The sequence below is a fragment of the Danio rerio genome, chromosome 20 (assembly GCF_049306965.1).
Source record: "Danio rerio strain Tuebingen ecotype United States chromosome 20, GRCz12tu, whole genome shotgun sequence".
NCBI lineage: Eukaryota > Metazoa > Chordata > Actinopteri > Cypriniformes > Danionidae > Danio > Danio rerio.
Genome location: NC_133195.1, coordinates 26,962,225 through 26,979,593, shown reverse-complemented (window position 1 = coordinate 26,979,593; position 17,369 = coordinate 26,962,225). Strand labels below are relative to the sequence as shown.

The 17,369-nt window shown below is 44.3% G+C and overlaps 14 non-coding genes across 14 annotated transcripts; all 14 read left to right on the top strand.

The window, feature by feature from the left end:
* Positions 1-524: 524 nt before the first annotated feature.
* On the top strand, positions 525-606 carry trnas-gga (transfer RNA serine (anticodon GGA)). The gene has a single exon. It is a non-coding gene; the product is annotated as a tRNA-Ser (tRNA).
* Positions 607-943: 337 nt separating this feature from the next.
* trnas-uga (transfer RNA serine (anticodon UGA)) lies at positions 944-1,025 on the top strand. Its single transcript has one exon. It is a non-coding gene; the product is annotated as a tRNA-Ser (tRNA).
* A 1,048-nt stretch (positions 1,026-2,073) lies between these two features.
* trnas-aga (transfer RNA serine (anticodon AGA)) lies at positions 2,074-2,155 on the top strand. The gene has a single exon. It is a non-coding gene; the product is annotated as a tRNA-Ser (tRNA).
* A 337-nt stretch (positions 2,156-2,492) lies between these two features.
* On the top strand, positions 2,493-2,574 carry trnas-uga (transfer RNA serine (anticodon UGA)). The gene has a single exon. It is a non-coding gene; the product is annotated as a tRNA-Ser (tRNA).
* Positions 2,575-3,622: 1,048 nt separating this feature from the next.
* trnas-aga (transfer RNA serine (anticodon AGA)) lies at positions 3,623-3,704 on the top strand. The gene has a single exon. It is a non-coding gene; the product is annotated as a tRNA-Ser (tRNA).
* A 337-nt stretch (positions 3,705-4,041) lies between these two features.
* trnas-uga (transfer RNA serine (anticodon UGA)) lies at positions 4,042-4,123 on the top strand. The gene has a single exon. It is a non-coding gene; the product is annotated as a tRNA-Ser (tRNA).
* Positions 4,124-5,171: 1,048 nt separating this feature from the next.
* On the top strand, positions 5,172-5,253 carry trnas-aga (transfer RNA serine (anticodon AGA)). The gene has a single exon. It is a non-coding gene; the product is annotated as a tRNA-Ser (tRNA).
* Positions 5,254-6,716: 1,463 nt separating this feature from the next.
* Positions 6,717-6,798, top strand: trnas-aga (transfer RNA serine (anticodon AGA)). The gene has a single exon. It is a non-coding gene; the product is annotated as a tRNA-Ser (tRNA).
* Positions 6,799-7,135: 337 nt separating this feature from the next.
* trnas-uga (transfer RNA serine (anticodon UGA)) lies at positions 7,136-7,217 on the top strand. Its single transcript has one exon. It is a non-coding gene; the product is annotated as a tRNA-Ser (tRNA).
* A 1,048-nt stretch (positions 7,218-8,265) lies between these two features.
* Positions 8,266-8,347, top strand: trnas-aga (transfer RNA serine (anticodon AGA)). The gene has a single exon. It is a non-coding gene; the product is annotated as a tRNA-Ser (tRNA).
* Positions 8,348-8,684: 337 nt separating this feature from the next.
* Positions 8,685-8,766, top strand: trnas-uga (transfer RNA serine (anticodon UGA)). The gene has a single exon. It is a non-coding gene; the product is annotated as a tRNA-Ser (tRNA).
* Positions 8,767-9,814: 1,048 nt separating this feature from the next.
* On the top strand, positions 9,815-9,896 carry trnas-aga (transfer RNA serine (anticodon AGA)). The gene has a single exon. It is a non-coding gene; the product is annotated as a tRNA-Ser (tRNA).
* Positions 9,897-10,233: 337 nt separating this feature from the next.
* Positions 10,234-10,315, top strand: trnas-uga (transfer RNA serine (anticodon UGA)). The gene has a single exon. It is a non-coding gene; the product is annotated as a tRNA-Ser (tRNA).
* Positions 10,316-11,774: 1,459 nt separating this feature from the next.
* trnap-ugg (transfer RNA proline (anticodon UGG)) lies at positions 11,775-11,856 on the top strand. Its single transcript has one exon. It is a non-coding gene; the product is annotated as a tRNA-Pro (tRNA).
* The last annotated feature ends 5,513 nt before the right edge of the window (positions 11,857-17,369 follow it).

Here is a 17,369-nt window from a genome sequence, read left to right as displayed (position 1 = left end):
ATTCAAGTCCATTCAGATGTTGCCTAGAGAAACATTAAAAAAATCGACAGCACTATCTTGTATGGCTTCAACGTTGAGGCAAAAATTGGGATTTGATTGTTTCTTCCAAGTCGCCTATTCTTTTTTTAGGCTCTCCATTTGTGGCACATTTTTTCCCCATTCCATCTGCTGCTGGAAAGTTAATTTATGCACGGCTCCTTTCAAGACTGATGCTGATGCTAGCACTGATGCTGTTTGGACGGAGGACTGTCTCAATGTCAGGAACCTCGTCATGCTTCAATATCACTTGGTGCCTGTCCGTTGGGGTGTGGCCCAATGCGAGAGCACATTGCTCCGATTCAGATCGTCAGCTTGTGAGAGAAGAGTGCTCATGAAGTTAGCTGAGTGTGTTAGATTAGAGTTGCGCTGTCTCTGCTTCCCAGAGACTGTACGCAAAAGTTGCACAAGAGATAGTGCGGCTTGATCTACGCTTGTTGGCCCCGTGTTTTGTTGGCACCTCAGCAGGGGAGCCAGAGGGAACATCTGTAGTCGTGGCCGAGTGGTTAAGGCGATGGACTAGAAATCCATTGGGGTTTCCCTGCGCAGGTTCGAATCCTGCCGACTACGCAATTTTGCATGTCCACAATGCTGTTCTCTTTTCTTTCAATTCTCCTATACGTGAATGCAGTCCTCCTCTACATATCGTAAACAAGCCCCCGTCTCTTAGTGATCAGGCAGCTGTGGGTGAGCGAAAGTGGTTTGCCGTGATCGAAAAGTGATCAGTACACTATGTTGTGCCCAGAGAAACCCCGGTTTGAATCCTGGTCACAGCAGCATGTACCTGTTAACGGAAAGCCATGCTGGGCTGATCTTTTGTCGCCATCGGCTGGATTTCTTACCCAACTTCTTATGTATCTAGTGTTGATCATATATGGCCATGAGAGCCAAAAAGCTACAGCCAGGTGTAGTCGTGCCCGAGAGGTTAAGGTGATGGACTTGAAATCCATTGGGGCATCCCCGCGCAGGTTCGAACCCTGCCGACCATGTTGGTTGGCACTTCCACAATGTGGACAGCTCCTTTTTGCTTATTTCTCCCCAACTGAAATACCGTCCTTCTCTGCATCTTGCAAACAAGCCAATGTCCCTTTGTGTCTTGGAAGCCAAGGTGTGAGCCAGTGGTGTGCTGTGATCGTATAGTGATCAGTACTCTGTGTTGTGGCCCCAGCGTGCCTAGTTCGAATCCGGGTCACGGCAGCCTGCTACTGCCAACTGTAAGTAATGCATGGGCTGCTTTTTACAACCTCAGGCCATTGACTGCATTCTCCAGTATTCTGTGCTGTGTCCAGTGTTGCCCACATCCAACTAAGAAAGTCAATGGCTAACTCTAACGTGTAGTCGTGGCCGAGAGGTTAAGGTGATGCAAATGAAGCCCATTGGGGTCTCCCCACTCAGGTTCGAGGCCTGCTGACTATAAAACAACCAGTTGCTTTTGCTTTATCTCTCTGTGAGAGGAATTGTGGCTTTCATGTCATTTTGTTGCAGGCCAGGGTGTTTAATCCCTCTTTGAGTAATTCAAGTCCATTCAGATGTTGCCTAGAGAAACATTAAAAAAATCGACAGCACTATCTTGTATGGCTTCAACGTTGAGGCAAAAATTGGGATTTGATTGTTTCTTCCAAGTCGCCTATTCTTTTTTTAGGCTCTCCATTTGTGGCACATTTTTTCCCCATTCCATCTGCTGCTGGAAAGTTAATTTATGCACGGCTCCTTTCAAGACTGATGCTGATGCTAGCACTGATGCTGTTTGGACGGAGGACTGTCTCAATGTCAGGAACCTCGTCATGCTTCAATATCACTTGGTGCCTGTCCGTTGGGGTGTGGCCCAATGCGAGAGCACATTGCTCCGATTCAGATCGTCAGCTTGTGAGAGAAGAGTGCTCATGAAGTTAGCTGAGTGTGTTAGATTAGAGTTGCGCTGTCTCTGCTTCCCAGAGACTGTACGCAAAAGTTGCACAAGAGATAGTGCGGCTTGATCTACGCTTGTTGGCCCCGTGTTTTGTTGGCACCTCAGCAGGGGAGACAGAGAGCACATCTGTAGTCGTGGCCGAGTGGTTAAGGCGATGGACTAGAAATCCATTGGGGTTTCCCTGTGCAGGTTCGAATCCTGCCGACTACGCAATTTTGCATGTCCACAATGCTGTTCTCTTTTCTTTCAATTCTCCTATACGTGAATGCAGTCCTCCTCTACATATCGTAAACAAGCCCCCGTCTCTTAGTGATCAGGCAGCTGTGGGTGAGCGACAGTGGTTTGCCGTGATCGAAAAGTGATCAGTACACTATGTTGTGCCCAGAGAAACCCCGGTTTGAATCCTGGTCACAGCAGCATGTACCTGTTAACGGAAAGCCATGCTGGGCTGATCTTTTGTCGCCATCGGCTGGATTTCTTACCCAACTTCTTATGTATCTAGTGTTGATCATATACGGCCATGAGAGCCAAAAAGCTACAGCCAGGTGTAGTCGTGGCCGAGAGGTTAAGGCGATGGACTTGAAATCCATTGGGGTATCCCCGCGCAGGTTCGAACCCTGCCGACTACGTTGGTTGGCACTTCCACAATGTGGACAGCTCCTTTTTGCTTATTTCTCCCCAACTGAAATACCGTACTTCTCTGCATCTTGCAAACAAGCCAATGTCCCTTTGTGTCTTGGAAGCCAAGGTGTGAGCCAGTGGTGTGCTGTGATCGTATAGTGATCAGTACTCTGCGTTGTGGCCCCAGCATGCGTAGTTCGAATCCGGGTCACGGCAGCTTGCTACTGCCAACTGTAAGTAATGCATGGGCTGCTTTTTACAACCTCAGGCCATTGACTGCATTCTCCAGTATTCTGTGCTGTGTCCAGTGTTGCCCACATCCAACTAAGAAAGTCAATGGCTAACTCTAACGTGTAGTCGTGGCCGAGAGGTTAAGGTGATGCAAATGAAGCCCATTGGGGTCTCCCCACTCAGGTTCGAGGCCTGCTGACTATAAAACAACCAGTTGCTTTTGCTTTATCTCTCTGTGAGAGGAATTGTGGCTTTCATGTCATTTTGTTGCAGGCCAGGGTGTTTAATCCCTCTTTGAGTAATTCAAGTCCATTCAGATGTTGCCTAGAGAAACATTAAAAAAATCGACAGCACTATCTTGTATGGCTTCAACGTTGAGGCAAAAATTGGGATTTGATTGTTTCTTCCAAGTCGCCTATTCTTTTTTTAGGCTCTCCATTTGTGGCACATTTTTTCCCCATTCCATCTGCTGCTGGAAAGTTAGTTTATGCACGGCTCCTTTCAAGACTGATGCTGATGCTAGCACTGATGCTGTTTGGGCGGAGGACTGTCTCAATGTCAGGAACCTCGTCATGCTTCAATATCACTTGATGCCTGTCTGTTGGGGTGTGGCCCTATGCGAGAGCACATTGCTCTGATTCAGATCGTCAGCTTTTGAGAGAAGAGTGCTCATGAAGTTAGCTGAGTGTGTTAGATTAGAGTTGCGCTGTCTCTGCTTCCCAGAGACTGTACGCAAAAGTTGCACAAGAGATAGTGCGGCTTGATCTACGCTTGTTGACCCCGTGTTTTGTTGGCACCTCAGCAGGGGAGACAGAGGGGACATCTGTAGTCGTGGCCGAGTGGTTAAGGCGATGGACAGGAAATCCATTGTGGTTTTCCCGCGCAGGTTCGAATCCTGCCGACTACGCAATTTTGCATGTCCACAATGCTGTTCTCTTTCCTTTCAATTCTCCTATACGTGAATGCAGTCCTCCTCTACATATCGTAAACAAGCCCCCGTCTCTTAGTGATCAGGCAGCTGTGGGTGAGCGACAGTGGTTTGACGTTTTCGAAAAGTGATCAGTACACTATGTTGTGGCCAGAGAAACCCCGGTTTGAATCCTGGTCACAGCAGCATGTACCTGTTAACGGAAAGCCATGCTGGGCTGATCTTTTGTCGCCATCGGCTGGATTTCTTACCCAACTTCTTATGTATCTAGTGTTGATCATATACGGCCATGAGAGCCAAAAAGCTACAGCCAGGTGTAGTCGTGGCCGAGAGGTTAAGGCGATGGACTTGAAATCCATTGGGGTATCCCCGCGCAGGTTCGAACCCTGCCGACTACGTTGGTTGGCACTTCCCCAATGTGGACAGCTCCTTTTTGCTTATTTCTCCCCAACTGAAATACCGTCCTTCTCTGCATCTTGCAAACAAGCCAATGTCCCTTTGTGTCCTGGAAGCCAAGGTGTGAGCCAGTGGTGTGCTGTGATCGTATAGTGCTCAGTACTCTGCGTTGTGGCCCCAGCAAGCCTAGTTCGAATCCGGGTCACGGCAGCTTGCAACTGCCAACTGTAAGTAATGCATGGGCTGCTTTTTACAATCTCAGGCCATTGACTGCATTCTCCAGTATTCTGTGCTGTGTCCAGTGTTGCCCACATCCAAGTAAGAAAGTCAATGGCTTACTCTAACGTGTAGTCTTGGCCGAGAGGTTAAGGTGATGCAAATGAAGCCCATTGGGGTCTCCCCACTCAGGTTCGAGGCCTGCTGACTATAAAACAACCAGTTGCTTTTGCTTTATCTCTCTGTGAGAGGAATTGTGGCTTTCATGTCATTTTGTTGCAGGCCAGGGTGTTTAATCCCTCTTTGAGTAATTCAAGTCCATTCAGATTTTGCCTAGAGAAACATTAAAAAAATCGACAGCACTATCTTGTATGGCTTCAACGTTGAGGCAAAAATTGGGATTTGATTGTTTCTTCCAAGTCGCCTATTCTTTTTTTAGGCTCTCCATTTGTGGCACATTTTTTCCCCATTCCATCTGCTGCTGGAAAGTTAGTTTATGCACGGCTCCTTTCAAGACTGATGCTGATGCTAGCACTGATGCTGTTTGGGCGGAGGACTGTCTCAATGTCAGGAACCTCGTCATGCTTCAATATCACTTGGTGCCTGTCCGTTGGGGTGTGGCCCAATGCGAGAGCACATTGCTCCGATTCAGATCGTCAGCTTGTGAGAGAAGAGTGCTCATGAAGTTAGCTGAGTGTGTTAGATTAGAGTTGCGCTGTCTCTGCTTCCCAGAGACTGTACGCAAAAGTTGCACAAGAGATAGTGCGGCTTGATCTACGCTTGTTGACCCCGTGTTTTGTTGGCACCTCAGCAGGGGAGACAGAGGGAACATCTGTAGTCGTGGCCGAGTGGTTAAGGCGATGGACTAGAAATCCATTGGGGTTTCCCCGCGCAGGTTCGAATCCTGCCGACTACGCAATTTTGCATGTCCACAATGCTGTTCTCTTTTCTTTCAATTCTCCTATACGTGAATGCAGTCCTCCTCTACATATCGTAAACAAGCCCCCGTCTCTTAGTGATCAGGCAGCTGTGGGTGAGCGAAAGTGGTTTGCCGTGATCGAAAAGTGATCAGTACACTATGTTGTGCCCAGAGAAACCCCGGTTTGAATCCTGGTCACAGCAGCATGTACCTGTTAACGGAAAGCCATGCTGGGCTGATCTTTTGTCGCCATCGGCTGGATTTCTTACCCAACTTCTTATGTATCTAGTGTTGATCATATACCGCCATGAGAGCCAAAAAGCTACAGCCAGGTGTAGTCGTGGCCGAGAGGTTAAGGCGATGGACTTGAAATTCATTGGGGTATCCCCGCGCAGGTTCGAACCCTGCCATGTTGGTTGGCACTTCCACAATGTGGACAGCTCCTTTTTGCTTATTTCTCCCCAACTAAAATACCGTCCTTCTCTGCATCTTGCAAACAAGCCAATGTCCCTTTGTGTCCTGGAAGCCAAGGTGTGAGCCAGTGGTGTGCTGTGATCGTATAGTGATCAGTACTCTGCGTTGTGGCCCCAGCGTGCCTAGTTCGAATCCGGGACACGGCAGCTTGCTACTGCCAACTGTAAGTAATGCATGGGCTGCTTTTTACAACCTCAGGCCATTGACTGCATTCTCCAGTATACTGTGCTGTTTCCAGTGTTGCCCACATCCAACTAAGAAAGTCAATGGCTAACTCTAACGTGTAGTCGTGGCTGAGAGGTTAAGGTGATGCAAATGAAGCCCATTGGGGTCTCCCCACTCAGGTTCGAGGCCTGCCGACTATAAAAAAAACAGTTGCTTTTGCTTTATCTCTCTGTGAGAGGAATTGTGGCTTTCATGTCATTTTGTTGCAGGCCAGGGTGTTTAATCCCTCTTTGAGTAATTCAAGTCCATTCAGATGTTGCCTAGAGAAACATTAAAAAAATCGACAGCACTATCTTGTATGGCTTCAATGTTGAGGCAAAAATTGGGATTTGATTGTTTCTTCCAAGTCGCCTATTCTTTTTTTAGGCTCTCCATTTGTGGCACATTTTTTCCCCATTCCATCTGCTGCTGGAAAGTTAATTTATGCACGGCTCCTTTCAAGACTGATGCTGATGCTAGCACTGATGCTGTTTGGACGGAGGACTGTCTCAATGTCAGGAACCTCGTCATGCTTCAATATCACTTGGTGCCTGTCCGTTGGGGTGTGGCCCAATGCGAGAGCACATTGCTCCGATTCAGATCGTCAGCTTGTGAGAGAAGAGTGCTCATGAAGTTAGCTGAGTGTGTTAGATTAGAGTTGCGCTGTCTCTGCTTCCCAGAGACTGTACGCAAAAGTTGCACAAGAGATAGTGCGGCTTGATCTACGCTTGTTGACCCCGTGTTTTGTTGGCACCTCAGCAGGGGAGACAGAGGGAACATCTGTAGTCGTGGCCGAGTGGTTAAGGCGATGGACTAGAAATCCATTGGGGTTTCCCTGCGCAGGTTCGAATCCTGCCGACTACGCAATTTTGCATGTCCACAATGCTGTTCTCTTTTCTTTCAATTCTCCTATACGTGAATGCAGTCCTCCTCTACATATCGTAAACAAGCCCCCGTCTCTTAGTGATCAGGCAGCTGTGGGTGAGCGAAAGTGGTTTGCCGTGATCGAAAAGTGATCAGTACACTATGTTGTGCCCAGAGAAACCCCGGTTTGAATCCTGGTCACAGCAGCATGTACCTGTTAACGGAAAGCCATGCTGGGCTGATCTTTTGTCGCCATCGGCTGGATTTCTTACCCAACTTCTTATGTATCTAGTGTTGATCATATACGGCCATGAGAGCCAAAATGCTACAGCCAGGTGTAGTCGTGGCCGAGAGGTTAAGGCGATGGACTTGAAATCCATTGGGGTATCCCCGCGCAGGTTCGAACCCTGCCGACTACGTTGGTTGGCACTTCCACAATGTGGACAGCTCCTTTTTGCTTATTTCTCCCCAACTGAAATACCGTTCTTCTCTGCATCTTGCAAACAAGCCAATGTCCCTTTGTGTCTTGGAAGCCAAGGTGTGAGCCAGTGGTGTGCTGTGATCGTATAGTGATCAGTACTCTGCGTTGTGGCCCCAGCATACCTAGTTCGAATCCGGCTCACGGCAGCTTGCTACTGCCAACTGTAAGTAATGCATGGGCTGCTTTTTACAACCTCAGGCCATTGACTGCATTCTCCAGTATTCTGTGCTGTGTCCAGTGTTGCCCACATCCAACTAAGAAAGTCAATGGCTAACTCTAACGTGTAGTCTTGGCCGAGAGGTTAAGGTGATGCAAATGAAGCCCATTGGGGTCTCCCCACTCAGGTTCGAGGCCTGCTGACTATAAAACAACCAGTTGCTTTTGCTTTATCTCTCTGTGAGAGGAATTGTGGCTTTCATGTCATTTTGTTGCAGGCCAGGGTGTTTAATCCCTCTTTGAGTAATTCAAGTCCATTCAGATGTTGCCTAGAGAAACATTAAAAAAATCGACAGCACTATCTTGTATGGCTTCAACGTTGAGGCAAAAATTGGGATTTGATTGTTTCTTCCAAGTCGCCTATTCTTTTTTTAGGCTCTCCATTTGTGGCACATTTTTTCCCCATTCCATCTGCTGCTGGAAAGTTAGTTTATGCACGGCTCCTTTCAAGACTGATGCTGATGCTAGCACTGATGCTGTTTGGGCGGAGGACTGTCTCAATGTCAGGAACCTCGTCATGCTTCAATATCACTTGGTGCCTGTCCGTTGGGGTGTGGCCCAATGCGAGAGCACATTGCTCCGATTCAGATCGTCAGCTTGTGAGAGAAGAGTGCTCATGAAGTTAGCTGAGTGTGTTAGATTAGAGTTGCGCTGTCTCTGCTTCCCAGAGACTGTACGCAAAAGTTGCACAAGAGATAGTGCGGCTTGATCTACGCTTGTTGACCCCGTGTTTTGTTGGCACCTCAGCAGGGGAGACAGAGGGAACATCTGTAGTCGTGGCCGAGTGGTTAAGGCGATGGACTAGAAATCCATTCGGGTTTCCCCGCGCAGGTTCGAATCCTGCCGACTACGCAATTTTGCATGTCCACAATGCTGTTCTCTTTTCTTTCAATTCTCCTATACGTGAATGCAGTCCTCCTCTACATATCGTAAACAAGCCCCCGTCTCTTAGTGATCAGGCAGCTGTGGGTGAGCGACAGTGGTTTGCCGTGATCGAAAAGTGATCAGTACACTATGTTGTGCCCAGAGAAACCCCGGTTTGAATCCTGGTCACAGCAGCATGTACCTGTTAACGGAAAGCCATGCTGGGCTGATCTTTTGTCGCCATCGGCTGGATTTCTTACCCAACTTCTTATGTATCTAGTGTTGATCATATACGGCCATGAGAGCCAAAAAGCTACAGCCAGGTGTAGTCGTGGCCGAGAGGTTAAGGCGATGGACTTGAAATCCATTGGGGTATCCCCGCGCAGGTTCGAACCCTGCCGACTACGTTGGTTGGCACTTCCACAATGTGGACAGCTCCTTTTTGCTTAATTCTCCCCAACTGAAATACCGTCCTTCTCTGCATCTTGCAAACAAGCCAATGTCCCTTTGTGTCTTGGAAGCCAAGGTGTGAGCCAGTGGTGTGCTGTGATCGTATAGTGATCAGTACTCTGCGTTGTGGCCCCAGCATGCCTAGTTCGAATCCGGGTCACGGCAGCTTGCTACTGCCAACTGTAAGTAATGCATGGGCTGCTTTTTACAACCTCAGGCCATTGACTGCATTCTCCAGTATTCTGTGCTGTGTCCAGTGTTGCCCACATCCAACTAAGAAAGTCAATGGCTAACTCTAACGTGTAGTCGTGGCCGAGAGGTTAAGGTGATGCAAATGAAGCCCATTGGGGTCTCCCCACTCAGGTTCGAGGCCTGCTGACTATAAAACAACCAGTTGCTTTTGCTTTATCTCTCTGTGAGAGGAATTGTGGCTTTCATGTCATTTTGTTGCAGGCCAGGGTGTTTAATCCCTCTTTGAGTAATTCAAGTCCATTCAGATGTTGCCTAGAGAAACATTAAAAAAATCGACAGCACTATCTTGTATGGCTTCAACGTTGAGGCAAAAATTGGGATTTGATTGTTTCTTCCAAGTCGCCTATTCTTTTTTTAGGCTCTCCATTTGTGGCACATTTTTTCCCCATTCCATCTGCTGCTGGAAAGTTAGTTTATGCACGGCTCCTTTCAAGACTGATGCTGATGCTAGCACTGATGCTGTTTGGGCGGAGGACTGTCTCAATGTCAGGAACCTCGTCATGCTTCAATATCACTTGGTGCCTGTCTGTTGGGGTGTGGCCCTATGCGAGAGCACATTGCTCTGATTCAGATCGTCAGCTTGTGAGAGAAGAGTGCTCATGAAGTTAGCTGAGTGTGTTAGATTAGAGTTGCGCTGTCTCTGCTTCCCAGAGACTGTACGCAAAAGTTGCACAAGAGATAGAACGGCTTGATCTACGCTTGTTGACCCCGTGTTTTGTTGGCACCTCAGCAGGGGAGACAGAGGGGACATCTGTAGTCGTGGCCGAGTGGTTAAGGCGATGGACAAGAAATCCATTGTGGTTTTCCCGCGCAGGTTCGAATCCTGCCGACTACGCAATTTTGCATGTCCACAATGCTGTTCTCTTTCCTTTCAATTCTCCTATACGTGAATGCAGTCCTCCTCTACATATCGTAAACAAGCCCCTGTCTCTTAGTGATCAGGCAGCTGTGGGTGAGCGACAGTGGTTTGACGTTTTCGAAAAGTGATCAGTACACTATGTTGTGGCCATAGAAACCCCGGTTTGAATCCTGGTCACAGCAGCATGTACCTGTTAACGGAAAGCCATGCTGGGCTGATCTTTTGTCGCCATCGGCTGGATTTCTTACCCAACTTCTTATGTATCTAGTGTTGATCATATACGGCCATGAGAGCCAAACAGCTACAGCCAGGTGTAGTCGTGGCCGAGAGGTTAAGGCGATGGACTTGAAATCCATTGGGGTATCCCCGCGCAGGTTCGAACCCTGCCGACTACGTTGGTTGGCACTTCCACAATGTGGACAGCTCCTTTTTGCTTATTTCTCCCCAACTGAAATACCGTCCTTCTCTGCATCTTGCAAACAAGCCAATGTCCCTTTGTGTCCTGGAAGCCAAGGTGTGAGCCAGTGGTGTGCTGTGATCGTATAGTGCTCAGTACTCTGCGTTGTGGCCCCAGCAAGCCTAGTTCGAATCCGGGTCACGGCAGCTTGCAACTGCCAACTGTAAGTAATGCATGGGCTGCTTTTTACAATCTCAGGCCATTGACTGCATTCTCCAGTATTCTGTGCTGTGTCCAGTGTTGCCCACATCCAAGTAAGAAAGTCAATGGCTTACTCTAATGTGTAGTCTTGGCCGAGAGGTTAAGGTGATGCAAATGAAGCCCATTGGAGTCTCCCCACTCAGGTTCGAGGCCTGCCGACTATAAAACAACCAGTTGCTTTTGCTTTATCTCTCTGTGAGAGGAATTGTGGCTTTCATGTCATTTTGTTGCAGGCCAGGGTGTTTAATCCCTCTTTGAGTAATTCAAGTCCATTCAGATGTTGCCTAGAGAAACATTAAAAAAATCGACAGCACTATCTTGTATGGCTTCAACGTTGAGGCAAAAATTGGGATTTGATTGTTTCTTCCAAGTCGCCTATTCTTTTTTTAGGCTCTCCATTTGTGGCACATTTTTTCCCCATTCCATCTGCTGCTGGAAAGTTAATTTATGCACGGCTCCTTTCAAGACTGATGCTGATGCTAGCACTGATGCTGTTTGGGCGGAGGACTGTCTCAATGTCAGGAACCTCGTCATGCTTCAATATCACTTGGTGCCTGTTCGTTGGGGTGTGGCCCAATGCGAGAGCACATTGCTCCGATTCAGATCGTCAGCTTGTGAGAGAAGAGTGCTCATGAAGTTAGCTGAGTGTGTTAGATTAGAGTTGCGCTGTCTCTGCTTCCCAGAGACTGTACGCAAAAGTTGCACAAGAGATAGTGCGGCTTGATCTACGCTTGTTGGCCCCGTGTTTTTTTGGCACCTCAGCAGGGGAGACAAAGTGGACATCTGTAGTCGTGGCCGAGGCGATGGACTAGAAATCCATTGGGGTTTCCTGGCGCAGGTTCGAATCCTGCCGACTGCGAAATTTTGCATGTCCACAATGCTGTTCTCTTTTCTTTCAATTCTCCTATACGTGAATGCAGTCCTCCACTACATATCGTAAACAAGCCCCCGTCTCTTAGTGATCAGGCAGCTGTGGGTGAGCGACAGTGGTTTGCCGTGATCGAAAAGTGATCAGTACACTATGTTGTGGCCAGAGAAACCCCGGTTTGAATCCTGGTCACAGCAGCATGTACCTGTTAACAGAAAGCCATGCTGGGCTGATCTTTTGTCGCCATCGGCTGGATTTCTTACCCAACTTCTTATGTATCTAGTGTTGATCATATATGGCCATGAGAGCCAAAAAGCTACAGCCAGGTGTAGTCGTGGCCGAGAGGTTAAGGCGATGGACTTGGAATTCATTGGGGTATCCCCGCGCAGGTTCGAACCCTGCCGACTACGTTGGTTGGCACTTCCACAATGTGGACAGCTCCTTTATGCTCATTTCTTCCCAACAGAGAGCATCTCTCAGAGAGATCCCTCTGCATCTCGCAAACAAGCCAATGTCCCTTTGTGTCCTGGCAGGTACAGTGTGAGCCAGTGGTGTGCTATGACCGTATAGTGGTCAGTCCTCTGCGTAAAGTAAGTGTAGGTGGAAAAATTGAGCATTTCACAAGCATCAAACATTTAACAGTTAACAGTTTTTTAACAGAAAAAATTAGAGCATCTACCGCGCAGGAATGAGAAATAATCGATCTACTTTTACTTTCGCTCTCAAGGATAGGGAAACCTTGACGCACAGGCATCAATTAGCCTATGGATAATTAATTTAGTTTGTTAAGCGCAAATAGTTGTTTCAAAACTATTTCTAAATTCAGTTCTAATTTCCAGCAAACTAATAAATGAACAATAATAACGAAGTGTGTTCAAAAACCTGACTTATATCTTAAAACACTTGCTGTGCCCCATATGGTCTAAAACCTGCTGGTGGGCAAATCTAAGCTTGCTTTTAATAAAACAAATATAAATATAAATATGGATATAATAAATAATACTGCTAATAATATTAACATTATACAAAAGCAAATTGTTATGAATGAACTGAAAAAGCCTCCCGAGATGAAGAAGGCATAAAAGCAGTGGTTTTTCATATTTATGTAGGCTAGAAAATAATATATTTTGTAATGTTTTAATCCTTTATATTTATATATTATATACATTCTTATTATATCCTGTATATAGGCCTATCCTTAATATTTTATTTTTTTCATATGTAAAGATATTTGTGTATTGCTCTACATCTTGTGTGTAAGCTATTAAGCAGTCGTGTAAGCGAGGCGCAACTTTGCGCTGGAGTTTTGACCTGGTTTGTTTTGGTCTGATGAAAAATCTATTATAGTTTCTTAAAATAGTGACGCGCCAGCAGTGCGCCTCAGAACGCCTTCCTTTTTAGACCAGAACGCCTATGAGCGCACATATGAGCACAAATGCATTTGCTATTTAAAGAGCGTGGCGCAACACCTCAAAACGACTCTTGCGCCAAGCTGAAACTAGCAAACAAGCATTGCGCCGCGCCTTGCGCCACATTGTGCCGGGTGTATGATAGGGCCCTTAATCTGAGGGTCCAGGGTTCAAGTCCTTGATCGGGCGAAGGACTGATTTTTTGTTACAGACCTTGTGATGCTTTAATATCAATTGGTGGCTGTCCATTGGGGTGTGGCCCGACGCAAGAGCACGTTGCTCTGAATTCAGATCATACTTTTAATCTGAGGGTCCAGGATTCAAGTCCCTGTTTGGGCGAAGGACTGTCTCAATGTTAGGAACCTCGTCATGCTTTAATATCACTTGGTGCCTGTCCGTTGGGGTGTGTCCCAATGCGAGAGCACATTGCTCTGATTCAGATCGTCAGCTTGTGAGAAAAGAGTGCTCATGAAGTTAGCTGAGTTTGTTAGATTAGAGAGTTGTGCTGTCTCTGCTTCCCAGAGACTGTACGCAAAAGTTGCACAAGAGTAGGCTTGCCTCATTAGTTTGACCTGCAAGAGTTGGTACAGACAGCATGGTGAGATCTCAATGCAGTAACATGTTAAATGCTCCTGATTATTCTACTTCTGGTTATCAGGCCAATGTGGTAAAGGAAATATAGTTTGTATTTAATTATTTATTTATTTTCATTATTATTATGTTGTGATTGTGTAAAAGATTTGGTTTGTTTGTTTGTTTATCTATTTAGTTTTCAAGGTGTTATATAAATAAAATGCATGCATGGACATTAGTATTTGGGAAGTGTGGTCTGTTTAATAACCACTCCATAGTTATATTTACAGTTATGGTTGGCTTTTGGGGTAAGGGTAGGGAATAGGTATGGATTACATTTTTGAACAATTATGTTCCAGGATAAATTTAGATGTAAATCCAGGATTGCATTGTACTTGGCAAAATCATGATGTGCGAACGATTGTATGGAAGTTAAAGGTTCTTAATGAAAACATGTTTATTTTAAAAAGTGTAGGCATAAAGTCTAAAAAGAATATAAACCAATCAATCCTTGATTGTATGCTCCTTTCACACAGAGATACCAGTAAATATCCTGAATATTTCCCGCAACGACTTGACAACATTCAAAAACTTGACTTGTACATTCAAAAAAATGCTGTTCACACAGGCAAGGACTTTACATAATTATTCTGGAAAAGACCATTCACACATCCATTCCAAAATGCTGGTGAATTCTGACATCATTGACCAGAAAGAAGCTCTAATTGGCTGCTCTTGTATTTGTAAACATAGAGGTGGTTGGGCCTTTGTTGATGGTTTCACTTTTAAATAAATCTTTAGCATTCATAAAGCTGTTTTTTAGACATCCAAAGGCAAAAGTGCGAACTACAGCTAAATATTTACACATTTGACTAGATTGCAAATTACCTGTTATTGGAAGTAGAAACTGACACCTAAAATCAATTTTAAAAATCTAACTTAAAAAGAGGCAAATAATACATTTTTATGAACCAAACTGAACAAATGCCTTTTGGTCAACAAATGTAACATCTGAATAATGACCATGGTATGGTGACTGTGGCATATACACAGAATATAATTCTTTCTTCAGTACATTGCAACATCACTTTTGCCACAAGCATTTTCTGTCACAGCATCTGAAACGATTTGTTAAATGATTCAGTTTCTAATCTAAGACTGCACGATATTGGAAAAATCTAATATTGTGATATTTTATTTTTCTGTCATAAAATATTGCAATATGAATTAAGTTTCACATAGTTTGAGTAGCTCTATTCGACTTTTTTTTATTACAGTATTCAGTTACAGAAATTGAATAATCACAATGCAAAAATGCTTTTCTTATTTTGCTTGTCTTATTTTGCTTGTCTGGCCCTTTTTCTAGTCCAAATATCTAAACAAAAATATTAGTTTAAGTAAAAATATTATTTTGTAAGTAGAGTTTTTCTTTAAAACAAGCAAAATTATCTGCAAGTGGACTAAAATACTCTTGTTTTTGTTTTGAAATGTACACATTTGGACTGGAAGCAAGACAAAAATGCTAAGCAAGTAAAACTTTTTTTTCTTTTGCATAAATCGTAAAAATACCATATAAATACGGTAATTAAATACAATTCTTTAGCTCCTGGTCAATTATAATTCAGACTCTGCTTTGCATATGTTGCAACTTGACTATTGCACATGCACCAATCGGCAACCTCCTGCTCTCCCTTGTGAAGCTAATACGGAAGCAAATACTACTTCATATCATTTACAGTCTATGAGATGCACACATTGCGATATTGATGTTGAAACGATATATTGTACAGCCCTAGTCTAAACTCTTTTTTTCTTGAGCCTGCTCTGCTCCGGCTGTTAGAAACCAAACAGCCATTTATAAATTTCAGCTTCAGATGCTTTCTCAGCACTTGTAAACACAGACATGAGAACTACAGTGATGTGGTCGGTTTTCTCATATTAAGCCAGAGTCCTCATCTCTTTTAAGTGCATGCTAAGTGGTTTTGCTTTTGCAGCGCAGAACACAGCATCTTCTCAACATGTCAATAGCACGAGCCAAACTCGTTCATGCCTCAGCTACAACTACAGTGTTTGAGGATCAAAGTAGTCACTGTTCACTGGCAGTTAATGAAGACCACAGGCTGGTATTATGCAAATTCATTACAAACCAATGTGGGTTTGAGCAGGAAGCAAAGCTGTAATTACCGACGACTCATTTCAGGTTCAGTATAGAGTCTTTCTTTAAGGAAAAAACACCTCCATTTATCCTGCACTTTGATCTATATTTGCAGACCTTTTATATGCACAAACAGATACATTATGAACTACATGAACAGTAACAAGCCAGAAAAAGCATGCTAAGGGTACACTATCTGGTTCAAGGCTTGTTTGAAGAATTAATCTCCGCTGAGATAAATGTTTCCCGCAATAACATTAGCTAACCACTGTCAACACATTATGAGCCACTCTTTCATATTGCCTCTGAGAAGCTTGATGTGTTTTCATCAGCAATATTTTTTCATTTGCGCAATTTCACCAACCCAGTCATCATTCTGTCTGATGATGTAGCCAGCAAGATGCATCTTGACGTGAGCAAGATGAGAAGTTGTCTTTGTTTTTTCAAAATGTCGTTTTGCCCATTTCATCACAGGCCATTTCAACCTCTCAAGGAAAGAGAAATTGTGTTTTCCATTGTGCAAATCAAACGAATAAGCTCTTTCTCTCATATACCAGTCACAACATGAATTTGAGTGACAGAGATTGCAGAGGATAAGGTTTCAGACCACAAATTTCTGGCTAAAAACACACTTTGAAAATCTGGCTTAGCACTGAAGCATGAAGAACTGGCTTTGGAGACAAATTTACTTTCATGGAAAGTTTGTGTCTTGCAAAGGACTTTGGGCAAAGGTCTTCACCTTGGAAAAACTAAACTTTCAGTTAAAAATGCATGTTGAAACACATTAAGTTGAGTATTGCTCATGTTTTAACTGTCCATATATTGAAGTGATGTTCAGGTTGAAATAAAATTAATAAAAATTATCTATTTCAAGACTCCATTCCCATCTGATACCCCTTGTTAATAATAGTGCTGTTGATTGCATCATAGAAATAGGCTTTTGTAAGCAATTCAAGATGCAATGGAGCTTAATTAACAAAGAAAGGAGACACGCTTGCAAAGAAAAACAGTCAAATAGCTCTTGAAAGTCTGAATGCAAAATAGTGCAACTGTTTAGCAAATTCAGTTTGTTTTGCATAAGATGACAGATTACAGCTCCTGGTAAGGAAGAGCATGTGTCAGTCTGCTTTTGTTGAACAGGAGAAGTTACTATGTTCCCTCAATTGTAGTTTCCCGCAGTTTCTTTTTATTTAGTTCCAATGAAGGGAAACCTATCTCACGGCAGCTGACTTTTTCAATCTAATTTGATGGCCTGTCAGTAATACAGAACAAACTGATAAATAGAAATGCCTTTACAATGGCTGGAGTTATTTACAGTACTCTATCAATCTACTAGTGTCCTATTTCAGTTTCTGCATTTTCTTTCTCCTTAGTTGAAGGTAAGGGGGTCATTCACTTAATGACAATACTAAACTACAAAATATTACAAATAAATGAACAATATGACATGCACTTAAAAAATGTTTTTTATTTATTTATTGTAGAAAATGCTGTATTTTTTCCTGTTAACAAACTGAAAAAGTGAAGGAAATGTAAAAAATTGCTACGGTATCTGGATGTAGCCTTGATGATGCAAGCTGAGACTGCATATCTCAGAAATGCAATGTCAAACACAATGCACTCAAAAGAGCTAGTGACGTCACCGTGGGGGGAAGGGTTAGGGGTGGGGTTAGTTGAGCACATTAAAAAGCATTGGATGCAGCTCAGATTGCACTGCACCAGTTAAAGACAAATTAACTGCTGTTGAAAATGATATTACATGATTATATAAATGTACTAAGCTAAA